Here is a 25,101-nt window from a genome sequence, read left to right as displayed (position 1 = left end):
GAGAAAAGAGGTGGCATGTGCCAACCAAGCCAAGCCACCACAGCCAACTCCTTTCAGATCCTAGTGGAAACAGCCCAAAACCTTACACTCAAAAGTCCTAGGAATAGTAGTGCCCTACCCAGGCCACCAGCTCAGCTTCCAGTCTGGCCCTAAAGCCATTATCCAGAGAAGTAATCCTTGTAGAGATAGGGCCCAATATCCCTACCACCATTAACACCAAATGCTAACCAACTGAAATAAGCTCTAGACACCAAGAAAGAACAGTGCCCCAAATGGACCTGGGCTCTTTTTCCAAACCACCACGTACCCCACAATCAAGGAGACAACCATTGTGAAGACGTGACCTAGCAACTGCCTGTACTCACCAACATCCTAGTCATCATTGAATGGTTCGATATGGTTTTACTAATGGAAATGACACTAAAGATGGTGTTTTACCATCTACCCTATTCCTGTATCCTAAAGACCACCAGCTCTTTCCATCCATCCTGCAGTTGGACCCTTTTCTATATGTTCCTTCCCTATATTCATATGTGAGCTATTTGAGAGTAGGGACTATCTTACTTTCTAAAAATTTGTATTCAGTGCACCTTAGACGGAGAAAATGCTTAAGAAATGCCTCATTCATTAATTCATTTGCTAATGACATGAAGATGGGGGCAGTAGTTTACACGCATCAGGGTAAAAAAGAGATCTCCCTAAACTGTGATGATTTCATTATAAGATTAAATTTAATAAGCTGAGATACAAAATCTTATTAAGTTTAAAAACAGCAACTAAGTTCACAAATATAAATGGGGTTGGGGGAGATGGAGAGATAGGGAGGAATCACAGGTAGAAAAATAGTCCTGGCCCTTTGATAAGACCAAATGCTCCAGGCAGCACACCAAGCAGTGACTGTCATCTTGGGCAGTGCTGGGAGTCCTGATAGCTGGAATGATTGAGGAGATGGTCCCAATGGCTTTGGCCTGGTCATATCACTGCTCTAATCCTGGTATTACTTCTGGCTGTCACCTTTTAATAAGGTAATTAGCATTTGGAGACTATCCAGAGAAGGCAAGCAAGATGGTGAAGGACCACATGAGGAACACCTGAAAGAACTCAATGTAAAAGAACCAGGGACGGGAGAGCTGTCCATAGGGGTATCACACGGAAGGCAGTCACAGACTCACAGAGCTGGGAAGGTCACAGGAGGTAGTTTAGGTTCAACTCTACCCCCCTCCAGTATAAATCCCTGATACAGTGACATCCAGCCTTCACTTGAAGACCTCCAGTGATGGGAAAACCACTACATCCTTCGGCAGCCCATTCCTCTTTTAGACACCTCTAATGACCGGGAAGCTTTCTAAAATCTGCCACTTTGCAACCCCTATCCGTGCTCCTCATTGTGCTCTCAAGGGTCAAGCAGACCATGTCAAATCCCTCCTTCATATGTGAGTATGTGAATAGTTAAGGATGGCCACAATGCCCTCCCTTACTCCTTAAAGTCTTTTCTTTCTCCAGGCAAAACATTCCCAGTCTCTTGAACCGATCCTAGGCCCAGTCTTGAGCTCCCTCACCATCCCAATGGCTCTCTTGCTTTACAAACTGTAAGTAGATCAAATATGTGTACTATAGACAAAGTAGGATAAATTTACTTATGATGAAGTAACGGAGCTGAAGTGCACTATTGACTTCAATGAAAGCTGTTAGCCATTCATTTGCCTACATCCACAAATGAAATTTGTTAGATGTTTAAAGAGAGCCCAAGAAAAAGGCTCTGTTCCTTAGGATTTTGGTCCCCCAAATAGAAAATCTTACATAATGCCCATGTTTTATAAACACATGTTGAGATATGGATGAGATTAACTACCCTTAGATTTCTAGGCAGAAAACTAATGAGGAACTGTTGGGAAGTTCACACAAAACCTAACCTACCATAGTTTGAGTTACAAATATTTCTCCTCCCCATATGGAGAAGAGGAGAGAAAGAATGGGAGAAGAGAAAGGAAAGAAGAGAGAGAAAAGGAAAGAGAGAAGGGTGAGGAAAGAGAGAAAAGAGGAGAGAGAAAAAAAGGGAGGAGGAAGAAGAGAAAGAAAGAGAAGGAGGGAGAGGGGATATAAGATTTAGGTATACATGAAGCAATTAGGTGGTATAATTCAATAGATCATGGGACTTGGAGTCAGGAAGACTTGAGTACAAATTCTACTTCAGACATAGCTGTGTGACCCTGAGCAAGTCACTTAACCTCTGTCTCAATATGCTCATCTGTAAAACAGGATAATAACAACACCCACCTCATAGAAACACATTTCCATGTTTCTCTGAAGTGAGGACAAAATGAGTTAACATATATAAAGTGCTTTGCAAACCTTAAAGCCTATATAAATAAATGCCAGCTATTAAATTTTAGCTAGCTATTTTAAGACAAAGTAATCCTTTAGTAGACCTCTCTAGACAACATCATTTGTTGCTCTTATTAAACAAACCTTTCCAGAAAACTTGGTGAGAAGCAGAGGGCAAGAGCTGGCACCGTTTGAGCTCAGAACACAAAAACTCACTCCTAACACCTCATTCTTCCACTTAGTCCCCTAATGTCCCAACTAGCCCCTGGGCAGCACTTTTTGTCCCCCTTAGACGTGGGCATTTCAGCACCAATGCACTGTTGGGGCTGCTCCCTGACCACAGAAAGTGGTGAAGGAAACAACTTCCAATCTTGTTGTTTTGAGGGAATTAGAACAGCAAGTGGTTAAATTGTGGGAATTGAGTGAAACGTACCCACTGCACCTTGCGACTCAATTCTGGAGCTAGCTCATTTTCCTTTCTACTCAGTTATGGGTCTAGTCCAGGCCTGGAGGCCACAGGTTCCCCGGCCCTACTAGTCCAAATTCTATCCTGTGAGAAACCTTTATTCAGATGTGAAAATTGGGAGAAAACCTTACTGTACTGTTCGAACCCAGCCCTGTGTGGCTGAGATGTGGGACCACTTCTACCGGCTGCTTAGAAACCCTTGACTAAGGATCAAGGTTAAGCTGACCAGAAACTCAGTCATATCCAGAGATTGATGCAAGGGGTTTTCTAACAGTTTTATAGCTCAAGAAACCTATGTATTTTGTCTGAAAACTGGCCCTATGCTGATCAGTTATTGTTTCCATGTTTCTTTGATTATACACATTTTTTGAGGGGATTTGGACACCTCCTTTTCTGATTTAAGGGAACTGTACCTGTTTACTCTCCCCCTCCCAGCTTGAAAAGTCCCTAAGCTTTCATCCAATTAGAAATCAGATCACCTAATGTTGCATTGTTTCCTTTTAATTAATTGACTTTATTTGACTGTTTTTTAATGTGTAAAAGTCTCTCTTGGGAGTTTACAAGCAAAAGAAACACCTCTTCCTCTGACCTTGGAACAAAGGAAAAGTAGGGGATGATAGTAATAAATGTTTTTTAATAGACTGAATTAAAATTAAATTAATTAATGGATTGATTGAAGTGGTTTGGAGTGTGGAGTTGAAAGGAGAAGAAGCCCAGATATGCAAGCAAAGGAATAGCTATGGGAATATATTCAGAAAGAACTTGGTGGATTCTTCTGGGTTGTCAGAAGAGCAATTAAAAGAGATTCCTTAAACCAAAACAGAGACTTAAGGTGACCCAATTCTCAAGTCATTCTCACGAGCAGTACTGCAGATCCCAGTGTGGAGACAGAGAGAGATCAGTTTTGTCTGAAGTGAATTCAAAGACAGGTCACCACTTCCTGTGACTCGGTCTTCAGATTCACCATGTTTTGGTGGTTCTACTCCCTATCATATTAGAATTGGATCTACAAATAGCCTGATACAAGAAAAACTTTAGATATCCACAAGCAATTTGGGCAGAAAACACAGGACAAAGACAATATAGATCAAATAAACATCTCACTTCAAAACAGATGCTTGATCCATGACAAAGGAGTACCAGGATTGTTCCTTTGAATCTGTAAATTATACAATCATACCTTAGTCCTGTGCTTATTTAGCACAAAATCTTTTAAGTGTTGGTATATTTTGGGTTTTTTTTTTAAGTCTGTCTCCCGCTGTATTTGGGATCCAGACCTAAGCTGAGGAGGTCTAGTCTCCGTTTGTTAAGGCAATTGGCATGCATTGCTCAATAAATCGATATACTTAGAAGATTGAACCTTTGTTTTCCTCAATCATTTTATATTTCTTGCACTACAGTTTTGGGAACCCAATGCCTCTTAGGAAAAACTAAACTAGGCATATAAGAAGCTAACCTTGAAATATCACCTGGATAAAAATCCAATGAAGGAGAAAAGTGCGGATTTCTAGAGTTTATGAAAGTGCTTTTTGATCCAAAGAAGAGAGATTTATATGACAAAGGTGGAGAACAAGCCATCACAGAGGGTGGTTCTGGTGATGGTTTTGGTTCTCCCAAAGAATATCTGTGATATGTTTTTTGGAAGAGGGAAAAATGCAAAGGGAACAGAGAAGTAAAAATGTTACTCAGTAAGTGTTAGTGATCAAGATTGATATAACGGTGCAACAAGAAAAGTGGCTTTGCAAAAGAATGTAATTTGTGATAAATGTGAAGTACAGGATGAGAGGAAAAGAGGTCTAGAATGCTGTCTCAATTGCAAAGGTATTGGAATTGGAGTAAGATAACTTTATTGTATATTTAAAAGAAATAAATAGCAAGTTGTACATAAAAGGTTTGCAGTTTCATGTGTAATCTTTTTTTATTATACTATGTTATGGAGATGCTTGTTTTATTCTATTAAATTAAAAATAAAATGAATGAAAAATTTTAAAAAAGAATTCTTCAGATAGAACCTGGAATGCTTCAGCAAATTCAACCAATTTGCATGGAATGCCAAGGGCATAGGGAACAAATCATCCATAAAGACAGATGAAAAAGCTGTAATGGAAGGAAAGTTGTTCAAGGGAAAGAGATTCTGGAGATTATCTAAGGCATGAAAGATGGTCAGAAGATGACATTCCATCGTGAAGATGACCAGGCACCAGGCCTTTAGCCAGTAAATAATCTCATTGTTTTGCATCAAAAGAACAATGCTATATTTATATGACGAGATGAGGACCTTCTCATGGGTATAGCTATCCAGTTGGTTGAACTTTTGTGTGGCTTTCAGAAATCATTAACAACTTTTACCAGTAGAACTACAGTCATCACTCCTTATCCTGGTCAGATTGTCAGCGATATCAAATATATGCTGAATTTATGCTAATTACATGCTAATTTATCACCAGCCTTATTGAAAAGGGGATTTTAATAGTTGGATTTAAGGTAAACTTCCCAGAGAATAGCTTTCTTCCATCAGATAAGTCAGCTTTGTTGGCAAAGGTGCTGCCTGAAAGAAAGGAAGTAGAAGAGAATGAAAAAAAAAAAAAAGAATCAGGCAGAATTGGTGGACTCTGACCCAGTGTTGCAACAATTTGGCTAGTAGCTGCCGTGGGGGTGAAAGGCCAACACATTCTTTTGATCTGCTTTACTAAGGAAAGTAACATTAGGGGGTTAACAATCTTATTTCAAACCAACATACAAATATCATTCACTTAGTTCAGGGGAAAAAGCCAGCACCCTGAACTTCGGAGCAAATACAAACAAATTACAAGCATACATTATAAACAGACCAAATACAATTCATAGTTACCAAGAAACCATCAACATCTGAGTTCAGGAGATGGGGAGCTCATAACAACGGCTGGCCCAGAGTCACGTGCCACTCCTCCTGTGGCTCAGAGCCCCAAGCAAATAGCTCTGTTCTCTCTTTTTATATAGTCTTTGGATGTCATCAAACATCACCTGAGTGACCAGAACTTAGGCTCCTACTGTTGGCTCTGGTCTTAGCAACAACCCTTAGCACCCTGAGGGCTTCACGGCCACATAGGCTTAGCACCTAGTAGGTAGGGGTTTGGGCCTGGGGCTTTGCACCTAGTAAGACTCAATCAAAGACACTTAATTAATTTATCATTCTAAAACAGTAAAAGAAGTCTCAACTTAACTGACATTACACCCACCTCAAGAAAGAAGCCACCATTACAATGCAGAGGGTTATGAGTGTCATCCCAGAGTCAAATCTCTTACTGGGGGCCAGTGAATACTCTTCATCATCATACTGGTTTTTGTATGCAATAGTGACCCAATGAGAGACTACTGTCATTTTAACTCACATACTGCTAGCTATCATTTCTGTTATAATATTCAACTAAAGTATAGTCATATTTGAAAAAGTTAATGAATAAAATCCATACTATAAAATGATAACTTTACAATTTATTATAGTCAGTGTGCAAGATAGCTTAACATTATTAATTATGTCCTTATGGTAAAGAAGCCCCTGGGCAATTTTTCATGACATATTTTTCTCTTTCAATGTGTGTACGAAGGAGCCTAGACTGAGATTTGTGTCTTGATTGACTAAATGCACACGAACATTTATAATTACAAAGCTCTGAAATTAAATTTTTGTACTAAAAAAGTGAAATAGCTTTTTATATACAGATAATATTCTACCAAAGAATATGAAGTGAAGGTTAGACAACAACATAATTATAGTCAGGATCTATATGTGCTTTAAGTTTTGCAAAGTACTTTGCATATATGGTGCGATTTGATAGGTAGTTTATTTCAGAAGGAGCTAGCCTTAAGTGATTTTTCAAGACCTCAATTTAACAAGTCATTCAATTCCAAATTTCTCACATATTTTATTCCAGAACATTTCTAATAGTAGGTCAGGATTTCTTTGGTTTGTCCAGTATTTCCTTGGGCTGTTCCTCTCATGTATTGTCAATCTAGTTAGTATGGAGGAATTGTCCTCTTGTTTTAATATTTTTCAATTGAATGGGAGTGGGTACGGGATCTGATCTGGAGACTTTCTGATTAATCTAAAGAGTTCCACCAATCAAGTTGATGAAATTTGAGGAATGATGGAATTGAAGGAAGTAGGACAGCAAGTGGTTAATTGTGGGAATTAAGTGAACCACACTGTCTCCAGCTTGTGACTCAATTCTGGAACTAGCTCAGTTTCTTTCCTATTCAATTATGGCTATAGTTCAAATTCTGTCTTGTAAGAAACTGTGGGAATTGGAAACTGTGGGAGGAAAGTTTATTGTATTCTTTGAACCTAGCCCTATGTGGCTAGGAAACTGGACCACCTGTACCTGTTGTTTAGAGACTCTCACTTAAGGACCAAGGTTATGCTAACCAGAAGCTCAGTCAGATCCAAAGATTGATGCAAGGAATTTTCTCAAAATTATACATATGAAGCAAAGAATATCTTATCTGGGCAGCTAGGTGACTCAGTGGATAGAACACCAGGCCTGGAGTCAGGAAGACTCATTTTTCTGAGTTCAAATCTGGTCTCAGACACTTGCTAACTGGGCAAGTCATTTAACCCTGTTTGCCTCAGTTTCCTCATCTGTAAAATTATCTGGAGAAGGAAATGGCAAACCACTCCAGGATCTTTGCTAAGAAAACCCCAAATGGGGTCATGAAGAGTCAAACACAACTGAAACAACTTAACAACAAGATGTCTTATCTGAAAATTGATCCCATACCAATCAGTTATTGTTTCCTTGCTCCTTTGTTCACAGACACTTGGGAGGAATGGCACACCTCTTTTTCTGAAATCAGAGACTCACACCTGTTTGATCTCCCTCTCCCAACTTAGGAAGTCCTTAATCTTTCATCCAATCATACATCAGATTACCTAATGTTGAATCGTTTTCTTTCAACTAATTGGCCTTATTTGATTTTTTAATGTGTAAAAGTCTGTCTCCCGACGTATTCAGGATCTAGGCCTCAGCTGAGGAGGTCCAGTCTTGCTTTGTTAGGCAACTAGCATGTACTGCTTAATAAAATTGAAATATTCAGAGGATCAAACCTTTGTTTCCTCAATCATTTCATCTTTCACTCACCACAGGATGTGGAACCTTGTTGGAAAGAGATACTTCCCATTAATCTAGGCTTGCCCTCCAGACGCTCTGCTGAGAAGATACAGGAAATAATTTCTTTCATTGGTCTCCAGTGACTGGTGACTGCGGGCTATTAGACAGCTGTGGAATGAATCCTTTTTTGAAGGCTTTCTCCAGATAATATTACCGAAAATAATAGCTATTATCATATAAAGCTTAAAGGCATATAAAATGTTGTATATTTGTTATCTCGTGATTCTCACAAACATCCCTGCAAGGTGGGTGTTAGGATCTCCAAGGACACAAAAGATCTTATGGATTAAAACTTCAGCAAGGAAGTGAATCCATTGGAGATGGGGAGTTCTCCGAAATGAGATTCTGAAGTCACAAAGAAAAATTAAAATGAGGAAGAAAAAGAGGAAACCTTTAAAGATCAAATGAAATAGTATTTTTTAATCTTTTAAATTAATGAATTAATAATATTTGTAAAGCACTTAGCACAGTGCCTGGTATATAATAGGTGCTTAATAAATGCTTATTCCTTCCCTCCTTCTACAGATGGAAAGGAAAATGATCAACACACTTAAGGAAGGAACAGGGTAGCGGGATCCAATAAAGTGTCAAGGGTGCTAAATCTCAAGGGAGGTGGGCAGGGGGAGGGGAAGCAGGGACTGGAGAGGACACCCAAGAACAGTACATTTCAAACTAACCTTATTTCCTTTTTAAAAGAGGATTACAAGATGGATAGATAAGGAATATGAAAGAGAACAAAGATTTCAGGGAGACCTTTGACCGAGAAATATCTGACAACATCTCTCATGCTATTCTTGAGGAAAAGATGGAGAGATGTGGGTAAGTCAATGGTATAATTAGGTGGATTATCTTTTGCCACAAACCAGCCCCTATTCTAAACATCCCCATCTCCACTGAAGGTATCACTGTTCTTCCAAGTTTCTCAGCTTCATAAGCCTGAAGTTATTTTCAGTTTCTTACTCCTCTTTAAACCACATAATCAAACAGTTGCTGACACCAGCCATTTCTATGTCTCTCCCTCCATAGAACGTTGTTGCTTGTTGTTTAGTCATTTTCAGTTGTCTGCCTCTTCAAGACCCCAAGTGGGGGGGGGGAGTTTCTTGGTAAAGATACTGGAGGGGTTTGCCATTTCTTTCTCCATTTTCTAGATGAGGAAAACTGAGGCAAACAAGGTTAAATGACTTGCCCAGAGTCACTCAGCTAGTGTCTGAGATCAGATTTTAATTCCGGTCTTCTGACTCCAGGCCTTGCACTCTATCTGTGCCACCTAGCAGCCTAATTGTTCAATATGGCAGCAAAAAAAAAAAAAGAAAGCAAACATGATCTTAGGCCAACAAGTGAGGCATAGGGTCCATGGCTGAGGAAGCAACTTTAGCGTTTTCTTCTACCCTGGTCAAACCATATCTGCAGTGCTGAGTTCATTGCTGGGCCCCACATTTCAAGAAGGGCACTGATAAGCTGGAAAGTATCCAGGAGGGTAAACCAACTGGCAGAGGGCCTTCAGATCATGCCATGTAAAATACATCTGAAGGAATTGGAGGTGTACAGAACATACCGAAGGGGAATATAACCTTCTTCATGAATTAAATGTATTATATGGAAGAGGTGTTAGACTCATCCTGCTTGGCTTCAGAGGGCAGAACCAGAAACACCAGGTAGAAGTATGTCATAAGGAAAAACTGCCTAATAGGGAGAACTCCTGATCAAAAGTGGGCTATTCCAGGAAGTAGTAGGATCCTACTCCCCACCAACATGGAGGTTTTCAAGCAGAATCCAATTGTCCACTTGCTGAGTATGTTAAAGAGGGGATTCTTAGACCAGATGGTCACTGAGGTCCTTTTCATACTCTTGGATTTTGATTCTTACATTCCCATGAGGAAATGCAATTTGTATATCATAGTTTTAATAGAAAATATCAGCAGCCAGGTGGCACAGTGTATAGAAGCCTAGGCCTAAAGTCAGGAAGACTTATCTTCCTCAGTTTAAATCCAGCCTCAGACACTTACTAGCTGTCTTGCCCTGGGCAAGTCACTTAACTCTGTTGGTCTGTTTCCTCATTTGTCAAATGAGTTGGAGAAGGAAATGGCAAACCAATCTAGTATCTTTGCCAATAAAACCCCAAATGGAGTCACAAAGAGTTGGACATGACTGAAACAACTAAACAACCACAACAATAACGATCAGTTTTATAATATATAATTATGCCAAAATGTCACCAAGCTCTTCAAACCTTCAGATCCAGAAATCCCCACTACCAGGCAAATATACTAAGGAGGTCAAGACAGGAAAGGCCCATGTGCAGCAAAATATTTGTAGCAGAACTTTTTGTAACAACAACAAAAGCAACAAAAACCCATAAGTGAGTGCCCATCAATTGGTGAATGGCTGAATAAACTGTGATATGTAATAAATGCTTTGGATCATCATTATTTTGTAAGAAATGACAACTAAGAGACATTCAGGGAAACATGGGAAGTTGTATTCACCACTGTGAGTGGAGAAAGTAGAATCAAGAGAATAATACACACATTAACTATGAAAATGCAAATGAATGCAGCTCTAAGAGTCTTATGTCCTTAAATTAACTGCCATTCTTGGTCAGAGAAAGCATTTTCTTCATATCCATAAGAGTTGGACAACAAACAGGTGTGGGATCTTGCGTGTGAAGTGTGGTCATCTTGCCAGCAGGTTTCTCTGAACTGTTCAACTTATAACAAGGAAGGATTCAGTTAAGAGTAAGGAGCAGATGCAGAGAAAAGAATGAAGTGGCATCAGTAAAACTTAAAATTTAAAAAGAAAATACAGTCTTATGCAATAAAACTGACATGCATTATATCTTTGTCTATCAATTGATAAAAGGAATAAAAAGGAGGTTTGACATCTTTATCTCCTATCATTATTCAAACAACACCATACTATTTCTTAAGACATTATATTAGAGTGATTTTCTTCCTTGAATCCTGGCAGATTCTGAACCAAAAAAGAGACATAATTGACTTGTCATCTCTAATCATCTGGAATCTTGATGATTCTTTTATTAAGGGGATTTGTTCCGTGAAGTTTGGATTCAGTCAAGGGGCTGCACTTGAGGACCTAGAGGGCCACATGTGGCTTCAAGGCGGCAGGCTCCCCAGCCCCGATCTAGATGGTGCAGTAAATAGAGCCCTGACTCTGGAGTCAGGAAGATGCAAGTTCAAATCTGGTTTTCGGTACTTACTAGCTGTGTGACCATGGACAAGCCACTTAACCTCTGTTCGCCTTGGTTTCCTCAACTGTAAAATAAGGATGATAGCACCTACCTTGAAGTGATATTGTGAGGATCAAATGAGATAATACTTGTAAAGCACTTAGCACAGTGCCTGACATATAGTAGGTGTTACATAAATGCCTATCCCCTTTCTCTAGTATTTATTTGTGGATAATGCACTGAACTTAGAATCAAGACCTGGGTTCAAATCCCACCTCAGACTCTTTACTAACTGTGTGACTCTAGGTAAGTCACTTAACTTCCCTCAGCCTCAGCTGAGTCATCTGTAAAATGGGGATAACAATGAAACCTCCCTCACAAGAGTTGTTGTGAGGAGTAAATGAGATAATACATGACATAAAAACAGATAACTGTTTTTATAGCTGTACAAACTTTAAGGCACCATGTAAATGTCTGTTGTTGCTGTTTCTCTATCAGTGACCCACTTTGTGGGGATTTTCTTGGCAAAGATACTGGAGGGGCTTGCCGATTTCCTTCTCCAGCTCATTTTACACATGAGGAAACTGAGGCAAACAGTGTTAAATGACTTGCCCAGGGTCATCCAGCTAGTAAGCATCTGAGGTCTGACTGGAACTCAGGTCTTCCTTAACTCCAGGCCTGGCATTCTACCCACTGTGCCACCTAGCTGCCCACGTAAATGTTAACTGCCGTTATTATAATTACAACAGTAATTATTATCATCACTATTGACTATGCTTTTCCATTGCCAGTCATCAGTCCCTATAAAGACATGATAATATTTTTGGATTTGCCGAACTAAGCTGCAATTTCAAGGGTTTCTATTTCCTAGCAGACTCTTCCCTTTAAATCACTACAAAGAGGCAATTTTAACCAAGGCACAGCATTGTTTTTAACATATGCTTATCATTCACAATAGATCTATAGGAAGGATTCTAATTAATAAATGCACAAATTGATTTTCCCTATTGTGACAGGTATGTATTAAATTGAAAAATATACTGAATTATCTTAATGCACAAGTCAGTTTCCCAAGTCTTTTCACTCTATTGCCTGGGGCACAATAAAAAAAAAGGGTAGGTAGCTCTAATTAGATAATTAGATTTTTACTTGTGGACTGGGTGCTGTTTAAATTTGGATGTTTATTTGTTGCATCTTATGTTTGCTGTCAGCTAAATGCACTTAACCTCACTCAGGAGACAAGAGCCAGGTGACAGGGGAAATACTGGAAGATATAGGGAGACCAGCGACAAGGACAAACAAGGCAGATAGACTTAATTAGATCACTGGATTTCTGCTAGACAATTGGCATCCTTTTCGTTCAGTAGTCCTGAGGAGGTAAGAACATCAAAATAATGAAATTGGAAGAATATTTCTCTACCCTCCATATTAATAGGGAGAGTTAAAAATGAGCTTCAAGAAGAAAGCAAGGAAGAAAAGGATGAGAAGAAGCAAAGGGAATTCACAGTCTGTGGTAGCCTGGATTTGATTACCATTCTGGTGCTTCAGGCTCAGAATTGGAATTAAATGAGATTCTCCTGGACCACCCAACAGTCAATAAGCATTTATCAAGCACCTACTACATGTGCTAAGGACTAGGGATATAAAGAAAGGCAAAAGATAGTCCCTGCCCTCAAGAAGCATACAATCTGTGGGGAGAAAGGAGGGACAACATGCAAATGATCACGTATGAAGAAGTTATATACAGGATAAATAAGAAATAATCAATAGAGGGAAGGCACTAGAATTAGAAGGGATTGGGAAAGGCTCTCTAGAATTCTCACATCAACTCAATAACTCACAGTTCCTCAATACCCTCTGCCTGCCCCCATAACTTTCCCCTTCTCTTTTTGCTTTTCCTCCACCCCCACTTTTAGCTTCTTTTAATGTGTTGTATTTTTCCTCATTAGACTGGGAGCTCATTGAGATTAGAGATGGTCTTTTGCCTTTCTTTGTATCCCCAACACTTGGCACAGTGCCTGGAACATACCAGTTGCTGAAAGGAACAAAGAGGACTAACAGCTTATCTCCTGTCATTATCCACTTTTTGAGGATGTTTGTAGAAGAGACTTTTGTTCAAGTATGAGCTGGGCTTGATGACCACTGAGGTGCTTTCTGCCCCTCAGATTTAGGAAATCTACAAGGTAGGAGAAAGGAAGAACATGATACAGGAAAGGAAGGGAAGAAGGAGAACCAGTGAGCATAAGGAGCCAAATAAGAGACACCAGGCTTTTGGGTAAGAGGAAAACTGAATACTTCTGGAGGGAGCAGACTTGTCAAATGTGACAGCCGCCACTCCTGGTGACTCATGAAAGAAATGGCAACCACTCCAGTAGCTTTGCCAAGAAAACCCCAGACGGGTCACAAAGAGTCAAGTATGACTGAAAAAACTGACTAAACAACAACAAAGAACCAAGAGAGCCTGGATAAAGATTATGAAGTCCTCGTTAAAATTCTGAAAACCTTAGGAAAGTCTGACTGAAGAGTAAGATAATAATTGTTTATGATAATATCCAAAAGTTGGATTCAGATTTCCGGGAAATAGTTTAAAATACAGGAATGAAAAGCTCTTGGCTACGGCTGTTGTACACTTAAGCAGGAGTGGCAAAAATAAAACAAAAACAAAACTCCACATTTTCCAAGAGTTTTGTGATTCAAAACTACAGGACTTTAAACTAAAAGGGAAGAACAGGAAGGAAACAGACCTGAGAATTCTGGTACCACAGAGAGTAGAGGAGAGGATGAAGAATTACAGGAGAGAGGACCAGTAATTCTTAGGAGACAATAGAGAAGAATCCAGCCAGTAATAAAATCCATGGCCTCAGGCATCTACATGCAAAATGCAGGACACATAGGCAATGAACATGGGGATGAATAATTTCCCCACACTAAGAAATAAAGGTGAGTTCAAAGTCAGGCCCACCAAGAGTAATTCTGAACCTGGGGCCCTCCACCTGGGGTAGAGATTGAGTTAGCCTCTGGGGAAGAAAATGCTTTTCAGAACACCACAAACTTTCTAAGGCACTAGAAATAAAATTTCTATTCAATAGAATTCAGAAAAATAAAATTCCAGGACTGGTGTGTAGGTTGGGGTAGTCCCTGCTCTCCACAGAAGAGGAGGCAACCAGGGCTACTCATAACATTGCTCACGTGAGAACGCAGAGTTCCTGGAACAGGAAAGGAAGCAACCCTGGGATGGTACCTCATATATTTTACACCAAGAGGTAAAAGCCTCCTTCCTCCCTACTTGAATTTCTATTCATAGGTATCACTAAGGCTTAGTGGGACTCATGAATGGAAAATTTAAAGGGTTATTAAGCAGCAACTGAAATAACCAATCTATATGCCTGTTCTCCCATCTATACAAAAAGCTTTAGGAAAGTCATCTATGCACCAACTGAGAGCATCCCTGATTAGTGGAGAACAAGTAGGCCTTTATGAGTGATGGCCAACAATGGATCATATCTTTGCCATTTTTCAGTTGGCTGAAATATGTTGAAAACATATGATCCCACTGTACTTATTGCTTATTTGCTGCCCCCTCCCCCCCAAAGCATTTGATTCAGGAGAATAAATATACTTGAAGACAACTATTATGTTACTCCTTGAGTCTTCTCTTTTTTGGGTTAAGCTTGCTTACTTCCTTCAACTGATCCTTGAACGACATGCACTCAAGGCCCTTCACGAACCTGATTGCCCTGATCTGGCCATTCTCCAGCTTATCAATATTGGTCTTAACTATGGTGTCCACAACTGGACATATCATTCCAGATAAAGTCTGACAAGGGCAAGATATAGTGGGACTGTCATCTTCCTATTTCTGGGAGTTACGCTTCCACCTAATAATATTCTCATCTAATCCATCTCTCTCTATCTTCTTTCTCCAGGAGAATAATACGAGATAACTTTATCAAAAGTTTGATGGTGAGGTGGTGTAGTAGATAGAGTGCTAGGCCTGGAGTCAGGAAGACTCATCTTTCTGAGTTCAAATCTGGCCTCAGACACTAGCTATATGACCCTTGGGCAAATCACTGTGGGCTCTTTCCAATCACTGCTTCTTTCCTAGGTGATTGCCAAAGATGTCTTTAAAAATCCATTCTAGAATGTTCCTAGGAATTAAGTCAAGCTCACTAGCTTATGATCTGCAGACTCTTGTCTCTCTTGTTTTTGAAAATCAGGACATGTCACATCCAATCTTGTGAAGTCTTTCCTGTCTTCTGTGACCCTTTTCTTTTAGGACCCTTCACTAGGTTCCACAATCACCCAAAATTCAGTGCCACTGTGATGCCCTGAGGCCTCTACTACACTGTCCCTTGTAGAATTAGTCTGCCATCCTTGACTCAGGGTGTCCTTTGGGACACAGAAGTGTCTTTGTGGTTTTATTTTGTTTCGTTTTTGGAGGAGCAGCTTGAGCTTCAAGGGGTGGGTGAGGTGGAGAGAGATCTTCACTAGACAACAGCCTAAAGACAACAGTTAAGAATAGCCACCTTCCTGCCTCTCCTTGGACACGGCCAGTGCCTTGATGCTGGCCTTTCTCATCTCAGTCTGGACTATTACAATAGCCTGCCTATTGGTGTCCCTGCCTCAAGTCTCTCCTTAATCTGGCTCTACTCCATTAGGTGTCAAACTGCTCTTCCTAAAGTGTAAGTCTGATGATGTCACCCTCTCATCCAATAAATTCCAATGACTCCCTATTGTTTCGAGGATCAAATCTAAAATCCTCTGTTTGGCTTTTAAAGCCCTTCAAAATATTGCACCTTCCCATCTTTCCAGTCTTCTCATACCCTACTAGAGCCCACCTGCTCTGCCATCTTACAACAGTGGCCTCCTTGCTGTTGGCCACACAAATCAAGCCATCTTCCACCTCAGGGCATTTTCACTGGCTGTCCCCATGCTTAGAACTGTCTCCCTCCTCACCTCTGCCTCCTGGCTCCCTTCAAGTGTCAACATCAGAAACCTTACCTTTTTGCAGTCTTTTCCAACCTCGATTAAATGCGGATGCCTTCCGTCTGTTGACTGTCTCCAGTTTATCCTGTTTGCATGCTCTCTCACCCATTAGACCCTGAGATTCCTGAGAGCAGGGAGTGGATTTTGTTGTTGTTTTGCCTTTCTTTATATCTTCAATACTTGGCACAGGGTCTGGCACATAGCGGGACCTTAATAAATGTGTATGGATGGACTGACTGACACACAGTATATGTAGATTATGGGAAAATTACGTCTTTAAATTGAAAGAGACTGGAAGAAGTATAGGAACCCGTCTACCTCATTTTACAGATGAGAAAGCTGACTCCTAGAAAGTTTAATTGACTGGCCAACTGGCAGGACCTGGACTCAAACTCAGATAGACAGATAAACACATACACACAAGCCTGAATAAGAAATTTCAAATGAGTCTGAATAATATAAATACATAATTAAATATATACCTGTCCTCATGTGCTTACTATGACGCACAAAAAACAAACTTAATGGTTTCTGAATGAACAAATGACATGGATAAAATAATCTGTTGAAGTATTAATGGTATCCATGGGCTAAAAAGATACCTTTCCCAGGAAACATATTTGCATTGTAAAGGGAGCCTTCTCAGGATGATGAGTAAGGGACAAGCAGAGGAGTCTGGGGAAGAAGGGAGGGGCATCCTCCAGGCCTGGACCCTCCCCCCTCCTGGGCTAGCTGTCTGTAAGGCCCAAGCTGATTCAACACACAAATACAGATTGGGTTTTTTGGCTAAAAGAGCCAGGCCTAGTGAATAAATAAAAAAATGAATAAAATAAAAGCCCTGAGCAAGTATCTAGCCTCTGGTGTCTGGGATTCCCACCAAACACAACCTCCCCTGGGTCACACAACTAGCTAGTAAGTGTCCGCAGTGGGACTTGAACCCAACTCTCCCTCTAGCTCCAAATTCCCACTCCAACTAATTACTTCTGATTTATTTTGTATGCACATGGCAGGTAGGTGGCACCGTGGATAGAGTGGCATGGCTGGCCTGGCCTGAACTCCCTGAGCAAAACCACTTCAGTATCTTTGCCAAGGAAACCCCACAGTGGGTCAGAGAAAGTCAGACATGACTGATGACAGAACAACAACATTTTGCCTCCACTTCCTGACACATACTTTTTGTTGCAACCTAAGAAATGATAGACAAGTAAATATAAGGCATAAAATAGTTCAGTCATAAAAAAAGAGTCAGAGCCTCTTTAAATTCCCTAGGTCTCCTTGTCTCCAGGTCCAGCACTGGCTGCCATGAGTCACGAAGAAGAGGGACTCATTCTGCTTGCCACACAAGGCAGAGCTGGAAGCAATGAATGGAAGTTTCAGAGAAGAAGATGTGTTCTCTCTGTAAGGCATCTTCCTCAGTATTTCTATTCCAAAGCACAATGGGCTGCCTGGAAAAGTAACTGGCTTCCCATTTCAGTTGTTCAGTCCTTTTTCAGTCATGTCTGACTCTGTGACCCCCTTTGGGGTTTTCTTGGTGAAGACACTGGGGTGGTTTGCCATTTTCTTTTCCAGCTCATTTTACAGATGAAGAAACTGAGGCAAACAAGGTTAAGTGACTTGCCCAGGGTCACACTGCTCGCAAGTGTTTGAGGTCAGACTTGAATTCAGGAAGATGAATCTTCCTGACACCAGGCCTGGTGCTCTCTGCACTATGGCACCACCTTACCGCCCTATAAAACAGTAATATAGAGTAATTTCAGGAGGAAGAACTGGGTTTCTTCAAGAGGGAATATCAGAGCTAAGATGGGAAGGAAGCTAAGGGTGAGGGGGGGAGGGGGGGAGGGTGCATCTCAGGAATGGAGAACACAAAGAAACAAGAAATGGAATGAAATGTATAGGGTGAAAACATGTAGAACCCTTTGGCTGCATTAGAGTACGTAAGGGGGAATAAAGCCTAGAAAAGAACATATAGGTATTTAAATCCAACGGAAGCATGAAATGTGAATGTTATCTAAACAATGATAATTAGCATGATAGTACTTTATAAATATTATCTCGTTTCATCCACACAACAACCCTGGAAGAAGGCGAGTATTCCCATTTTATTGATGAGAAAACCGAGGTTGAGTGACGTGGCCAGGGTCACACAACTATAAGTGTCTGCAGCTGAGCTCTACCCACTGCAATACCTAGGCTTCTAGTAACTCTCTCATCGCCTCTCACCAGGACTTCTGCAGTAGCCTTCACACAGTTCTGCTTATGTCCCTCTTCTCTCCCATTCATCCTCCACACATCTGCCACACAATACCACTTTCCATATATATTTTTTTAAAAATCTTAAGTGGCAGCTAGGTGGCAAAGTAGATGGAGCACTGACCCTGAAGTCAGGAGGACCTGAGTTCAAATCCCCCCTCAGGTACTTCCCTAGATGTATGACCTTGGGCAAGTCACTTAACCCAGATTGCCTCAAAAAAAAAATTTGCCATGTCTCTCTATTGTCTCTAGGATAAAAATAAAATTCCCATGTTTGGCAGTTTAATGCCCTCACAAGCTAGTTCCAGCTTACCTGGACAAGTAGTCTATGTTACTATATAGATGACCTTTGTAGTAGAGTATGAATATATACCTATGTATATACAGATAAGCATAGATAAATATTTCAAAGAGCAGCTAGATAGTGCAGTGGATAGAGCACCAGGCCTGGAGTCAGAAAGACCTGAGTTCAAATCTGGCCTAAGACAATTACTAGCTGTGTGACCCTGGGCAAGCCACTTAACCTTATTTGCCTCAGTTTCCTCATCTGTAAAATGGGCTGGAGAAGAAAATGGCAAACCACTCCAATATCCCTGCCAAGAAAACCCAAAATGGGTTCAGGAAGAATTGGACATGACAAATGATTGAACAACAACATATTTCAAACACTTAATTTCAATTTTAAATACGTTTGAAGCCTGATTGGTCACATGTTCCCTCCTGTATTGGCAGAGATTTGGAGGGGAGAAGGGGAAGCCATAGGGGTGGAGTAGTATACATAATATTAGGCTTTTTCAATATGTTGATTAGTTTTTCAGAACTGTCTTACTCTTCTTTTTATTCTTTATTATAAGAGATGTAGTAATGTAATAATCCCCTGACTACATTCAGATACAGGGAAAGACATTACTGACATGAGAATTATCCTTGTACCAGCTGTCTGTGCAGTTAGACCATTGTCTCATAAAAACTAAAAGCAGAATTTATAATAAACAAGAAGAAAGAATAGTAATGGGGGAAAAATATAACACACAATTAAGAAGATTTAACCCAGAATTATTTTAATAAACCATTGAAAGTCAAAAATAGGAAATGGACAACAGAAATTATATTGGCCCTGATTATAATAATTTCATCTGGAAGTTAAATTAATGTAGATTAATTGCTGCAACAAAGAGACCAAAAGAGACTAGAAAGTGCCTATAGGCAACAAATACTGGACTTGCCAGATGGTGAGAGATGGTAACCAAAGGGAACACTGGGTGAGAAGATAAATTCATCTGCAAAATCTTACAAAGAGGGATGATGGACAATTAGGAGCAATGTTGTCTCATAAAGTAGAGAGAGGGTAAAACCAATTTAAAGAAAGATTGACAAGATATCCCACTAGGCAGCACCATCCTAAGGCATTCAGGGGTGAAAATGGAAAGAAGATTCCAAACTGAATAAAAAAAAGGAGAAGATCTGAAAAAAATCCCCCCAAAATTGCTTTCTCCAGCAAGCACAGTGGAACTGGGATCTTAATATTATAGTCTCTGAGGTGCTTACAAAGGGAATTGTTTGTTCTTCGTTTTAAAAGAGGACCAATTTCATTACAAGTAATGTCTTGATTTGGAAATGAATTGGATTAAAGTGAAGCAGAGTTGCACAAAGTCGTCAGCCTCACTCTCTCTTCCAGAGTCATCAAAGTCCAGTGGTAAGATAAAAATCAGGAAGACTGGTGATGGCTCATGATGCAGTGGATGACCTTGGCATCTTTGATGTCTCACCAAACTCACCTGCTTCAGCTGCCTTTGTGGCCGTTGGAACAAACTGTCACCCACCCAATCTGTTGGGGAGTCTTCATATGTTTGGATTAGATACCCTAAAACTCACAGATGGATTTGAGGCTTGTCGATTACCCTCAACATGGTTTAGCCTGTCTGCCAAGATGGTAGGGTGTGGCCACTGTGCATGCTACAGCTCCTTGGAGCCAAAGATGAGAACTGAGTGCCAGATAGACACCAAAAGTGGATTGAGCAGCCCTGAGAAGGGCTCTGCAAGCCCTCACACAAAAGATACTAGTTCTCCTTGAACATTCCATACACCCCTTACAAAAAGCACTAAAGAGAACAAAGCTAGAAGGTAGGTTGGTCACATAGAGCAGGAATGTCAGGTGGACCACCAGAGTAGTCCACTGGTACCCTTATGACATCAGGAGAAAGAAAAGAAGGCTTTCCAGAGGTCATGGAAAAGTTTCACAGAATGGGCTGGCATGGATGAGTTTTGATATACATCATTGGAGGGAACTTTTGAATTAATCAGATCACATCTAATTCAGTATGAGTAATAGAAAGAAAAGCATAAAATCTTTTTAAAAAATTTTTCAGGTTATAAGTTTATTCTCTAACCTTCCCATTATCCCTCATTAAGCAAATTAAAAACAAAAAAAAATACCCAACAAAAACCAAAGAAACAAAAAAACTAAATACCAAATGAATATTGTCTTGCAAAATGAATTCCCACATTGGTCATGTACAAAAAAACCCAACTGCCTGTCACTTTCTGCATTTTTAATTCACCACCTCTATCAGGAGGTCGCAGCAGCACATTTCACGGTTTCACGTCCCTTCTTTTGGACTTGTGGTTTATCATCGCGCTGATCAGTACTAAAGCCTTTCAAAGTTGTTTTTCTCTATAATGTCATCGTTGTACAAATTATTTTCCTAGTTCTCATTTCACTCTATATCAGTTCATGAAGGTCTCCCCAGTTTCTTCTGAAATTCCCCAATACATCATTTCTTATAGCACACTAATACTCAATTACATTCATACAGCACAATCTCTTCATCCAGTCAATCAGTAATTGTCTACTATGTGCCAAGCACTGTGCTAAGTGCTGGGGATATAAAAAAAAGCAAAATATCGTCTTTGTCCTCAAGGAGCTCACAATCTCATAATAATCTAATAGTCATCCCCCAAGGGGAATAGCTATCTGGGAGGGGAAAGGGTAGGGATATATTGAGAAATGTAAGGAAATGTTAAAAAAAAATCAGGATCTTGTCAAATACTATTTTATACTAATATATCTATATCTATCTATATGCACATATACATATATACACGCATGAAAGTAGAAATAAGAAATAAGTTTTCAATTTTGTTGTTGTGTTATTTCAGTTGTATCCAACTCTTCATGATCCCCTTTGGGGTTTTCTTGGCAAAGATACTGGAGTGGTTTGCCATTTTCTACTCCAGCTCATTGTACAGATGAGGAAACTAAGGTAAACAGGGTTAAGTGACTTGTCCAGGGTCACACAGCTAGTAAGTGTCTAAGGTTGGATTTGAACTAAGTCTTCATGACTCTAGGCCTGGTACTCTATCCACTGCACCAACTAGCTGCCCTGTTTTCAATTGGTGCCAGAGATTTTATATCAATCTCAGCTATGCTGGTTTCAGTATTTTATTTTAACTATTATTAATTATTAATTTAACTATTATTAATTAAATACATTTAATGCTTGATTTTATTTTACAAATATTATTTTGTCCGTATTATTATTATTACATATAAAGCATGTCCAAAAATGATTTAAATATTTTAGTGGCAATTTTTGCTGAGGCAATGAACTGGAGGAAAAGGAGGTGGCCATCACTTGAAGAGATGGCTAAATAAATTGTGCTACATAAGTGTAACAGAATATTATTGTGCCGTAAGAAATTACAAAAGGTAGTGTTTCAGAGAAACCTGGGAAGAATTGTCCGAACTGAGAAAAAACAAGAGAATAATTATACTGAGAGTAACAACATTGTAAAGAAAATAAACCTTTGAAAGACTTCCGAATGAAATGTCTATGGCCCCAAAAGGGCCGTGAGGAGCCAGACTCCACAGCTAGGCCATGCAGTAGTAAACAAGGATTTTTTTAAACATTAATTCTATGCACAGTGTTGCGCTAAGTGCTAGGGAAAAAAGAAATGCAAAATAAAATAGCAAATGAGGGGATTTCTTTAGCTTGACTGGGCTCACTTCTTAAAAGGCATTTGTTCTTCTTTTCTTCACTGGATGGAGGAGGGATTTTGTAGGGGAACCAGTACAACTAAAACAAAAAAAGAAAACTGGGTTCATTGAAGGGATCACAGAGAAGCAAGACAGCTGTGCAGGTAACATGTTGAATCTATGCTTTTTTTAAAAGTAAGGCTTTCTGAAACAGCCACCCTTTCACATCTAATCCTTTTTTGTTTTACTTGGTATATAGAAACGGATGTTTAAAACATTTTAAGAACTCTGTGAATATTATAAAAATGAATTCCCAGAGAACGTTACAGACCCCTTCCCCATGTGGGTAAAGCTGGCCCAACCTAAATTTAGAACTAACTTTGTTTAAAGCCAATTTAAAGGGAGGTTTTAGGGAGGCACAAATTAGGGCAACTGCCCCAGGCCTCAAGCTTTGGGAGGCTTAAAGTTGCAGCAGGGAACTCTGGGACTGAGCCAAAGGCAGGAGACAGCACTAATGGCCTGAGGCAAGGTTATGGAAGCAGAATATCTCTGTCACAACCCGCTCCTCCTCACCACACCTCCCTCCCCTCCCCCCCAGCCAAGGTGGGGGCCTGGGGCTCACTGAAGAGCCTAGAAGTCCCCTTTTCTTTCCCCAGTCCTCGAGTTCTTTCTAGCCCTAGTACACTTGAGCCAATTTTCTTAGACATAGTGTGGGAGGTTGGTCTGATGGAGGAGGGGGAGGAGAGGAGAAATCATGTAGGGAAACTTGCCCGCACCTAGGAAGGGCACCCCAAGCAGTTGGTCTGTGAGCACTGGTTAAGCCAGTGTAAAGAGATACGCTAAGAGCTAGGGATAAGGAAGGTAGCGCCGCCCCCCTCCCCCCCCCCACCCCCAAATGGAACCTGTATTCAAGCAGGAGAATCCTACATTCAAATTCTATGGAAGAGATAGTCACAGTCAGTAAAAAGTATTTATTAAGCCTTTACTATGTGCTCGGGGAGCTGGCCCAGGGCAGATTCAAATCAGAACTGAGGCCATGCCCAGGACAGCACCTGCCCCATCCACCACCTGTATTAGGCATAGAGTTTGTGCCGAAGGGCATGTCATGGTTCAATAAAGTGGTTTTACACTCTGACTGGCTGGATGTGAGTTGTACTGAAGGGATGTCAGGGAGAAGGGATGCCAGATAGGAGTGAAGAAGAAGGGTTGGGGCATAGTGGTCCCTGAAGGAGAGCCATCCCCAACCTTCAGGCCTCCCTCCCCACTGCCAAGCACAGGGGCTGCAGGCCTTTGGAGGGTCCCGGCATTTCTCTGACTAGGTTTTGTTGGGTTTGGGGGTATTTCATGCTTAGAAACAGGCAGTACATTTCTAAAACTCTACCACCTTGACACTGTCCTGCAGATTTGCAGAAAAATCCCTTCCAAGCTGTGGTTAAAGAGAGACATCCTGGTGATTTCCCCCAGGTGAATGACCTCACCATTGTGATTCAGCAGTTCCAGAGCCTGGGCCTTTTCACTAGAGCCAAATCTGTGGTGGGCAATGTGGAGGGAGGCCTGAAGGGTGCAGATGGCCCTTTGTCACAAACTCTATGCCCGATACAGGTGGTGGACAGGGCAATGGCCTCGGTTCTGATTTGAATGTGCCCTGGGCCAGCTCCCCGAGGCCTTAGGACCAATCATAAAAATAATACAATCCTAGGAAGGTACCTATAATAATGATTACTGTTATAGCTAACATTTATACACTGCTCCCTATGCGCCAGACAGTGTGCTAAGGGCTGTTCAGTTATTCTATCATTCGGTCCTCACAACAACCCGGGAGATGGGTACTGTTACTGTTCTCATTTTACAGTTGAGAAAACTGAGGCAAACAGATGTAAAGTGACTTGCCCAAAGTCATCCCTGTAATAAGGGGCAGAGCTGGGACTGGAACCAGGGCTCTTCGATTTCAAATCCCAGTGCTCTGTCCACTGCACAACACTGCCTGTGAATGATAGAGCTGTAAGGAGCCCTTACTGCCCTTTAGTGCAAAGCTTTCATTTTAGGATCAAACACTTAAGCAGGAAGGGGCCTTTGAACTCATCTAATCTGACCATCTCATTTTACAGATTTGTAAACTGAGGCCTGGAAATGTTCAAAGGAAACAGAAGCCCAGACAGAAAGGATTTGCCATAAATCACATAATTATTTAGTGTCAAAGCGAGGACTAGAACCCAGGATCTTGATTCCTAGCCCAGTGTGTTGTTCACAACACCACACTGCCCCTTTTCTTCCCTGGCCCCTTATTCCTACCCCTGATCTAAGCTATAGTTTCTCCCTTGGTCCCCTGGATCACAGAGGAGAGGAAGTAAAGTCCCTCTGGGCACATGTTCCCACCCCCGGGTTTCAGTTTGAATCCCTCTGTAAAGCCAATAAAACCCAGCAAATCAAAAGATTCCAATCACAAACATTTCCCTTGGCTGGGTCCTCTCTTTCGCCCTTCTTCAGTCTCCTCAAATGGCTGATCCCTGCTTATAATCTCAATCTCTCATAATGAGAGAAATGATTATTTCTATCATATTAATAACCAATTATTGAATTAGAACTAAGGGTTTTCCCCTTTCTATTTCCTCATTCAGAAATCAGCCCCTGTAGTTTATTCAGCCAGTCTCTGAAACGCAGGGCTGATAATGAGATGAAATCTTGGGGGAGAACTTAACGCAACTGAGAGAATTTAGATCTGATCAAAAACTAAAGATGTTTTGGTCCAGGTGAATTCTGGTCC

General features: G+C 40.6%; 1 protein-coding gene and 1 pseudogene across 2 annotated transcripts in view; one reads left to right on the top strand and one right to left on the bottom strand.

Annotated features, from left to right (window-relative positions):
- The window catches only part of CD58 (CD58 molecule), an 88,622-nt gene that overhangs the window by 44,581 nt on the left and 18,940 nt on the right, over nt 1-25,101 (bottom strand). The gene's annotated exons all lie outside the window — the stretch shown is intronic.
- On the top strand, nt 3,917-5,407 carry LOC118856398 (annotated as a pseudogene).

Source organism: Trichosurus vulpecula, chromosome 7 (assembly GCF_011100635.1).
Source record: "Trichosurus vulpecula isolate mTriVul1 chromosome 7, mTriVul1.pri, whole genome shotgun sequence".
Lineage (NCBI taxonomy): Eukaryota > Metazoa > Chordata > Mammalia > Diprotodontia > Phalangeridae > Trichosurus > Trichosurus vulpecula.
Note: the sequence above shows the minus strand (reverse complement) of the source record. Positions and strands in the feature narration are given on the sequence as shown.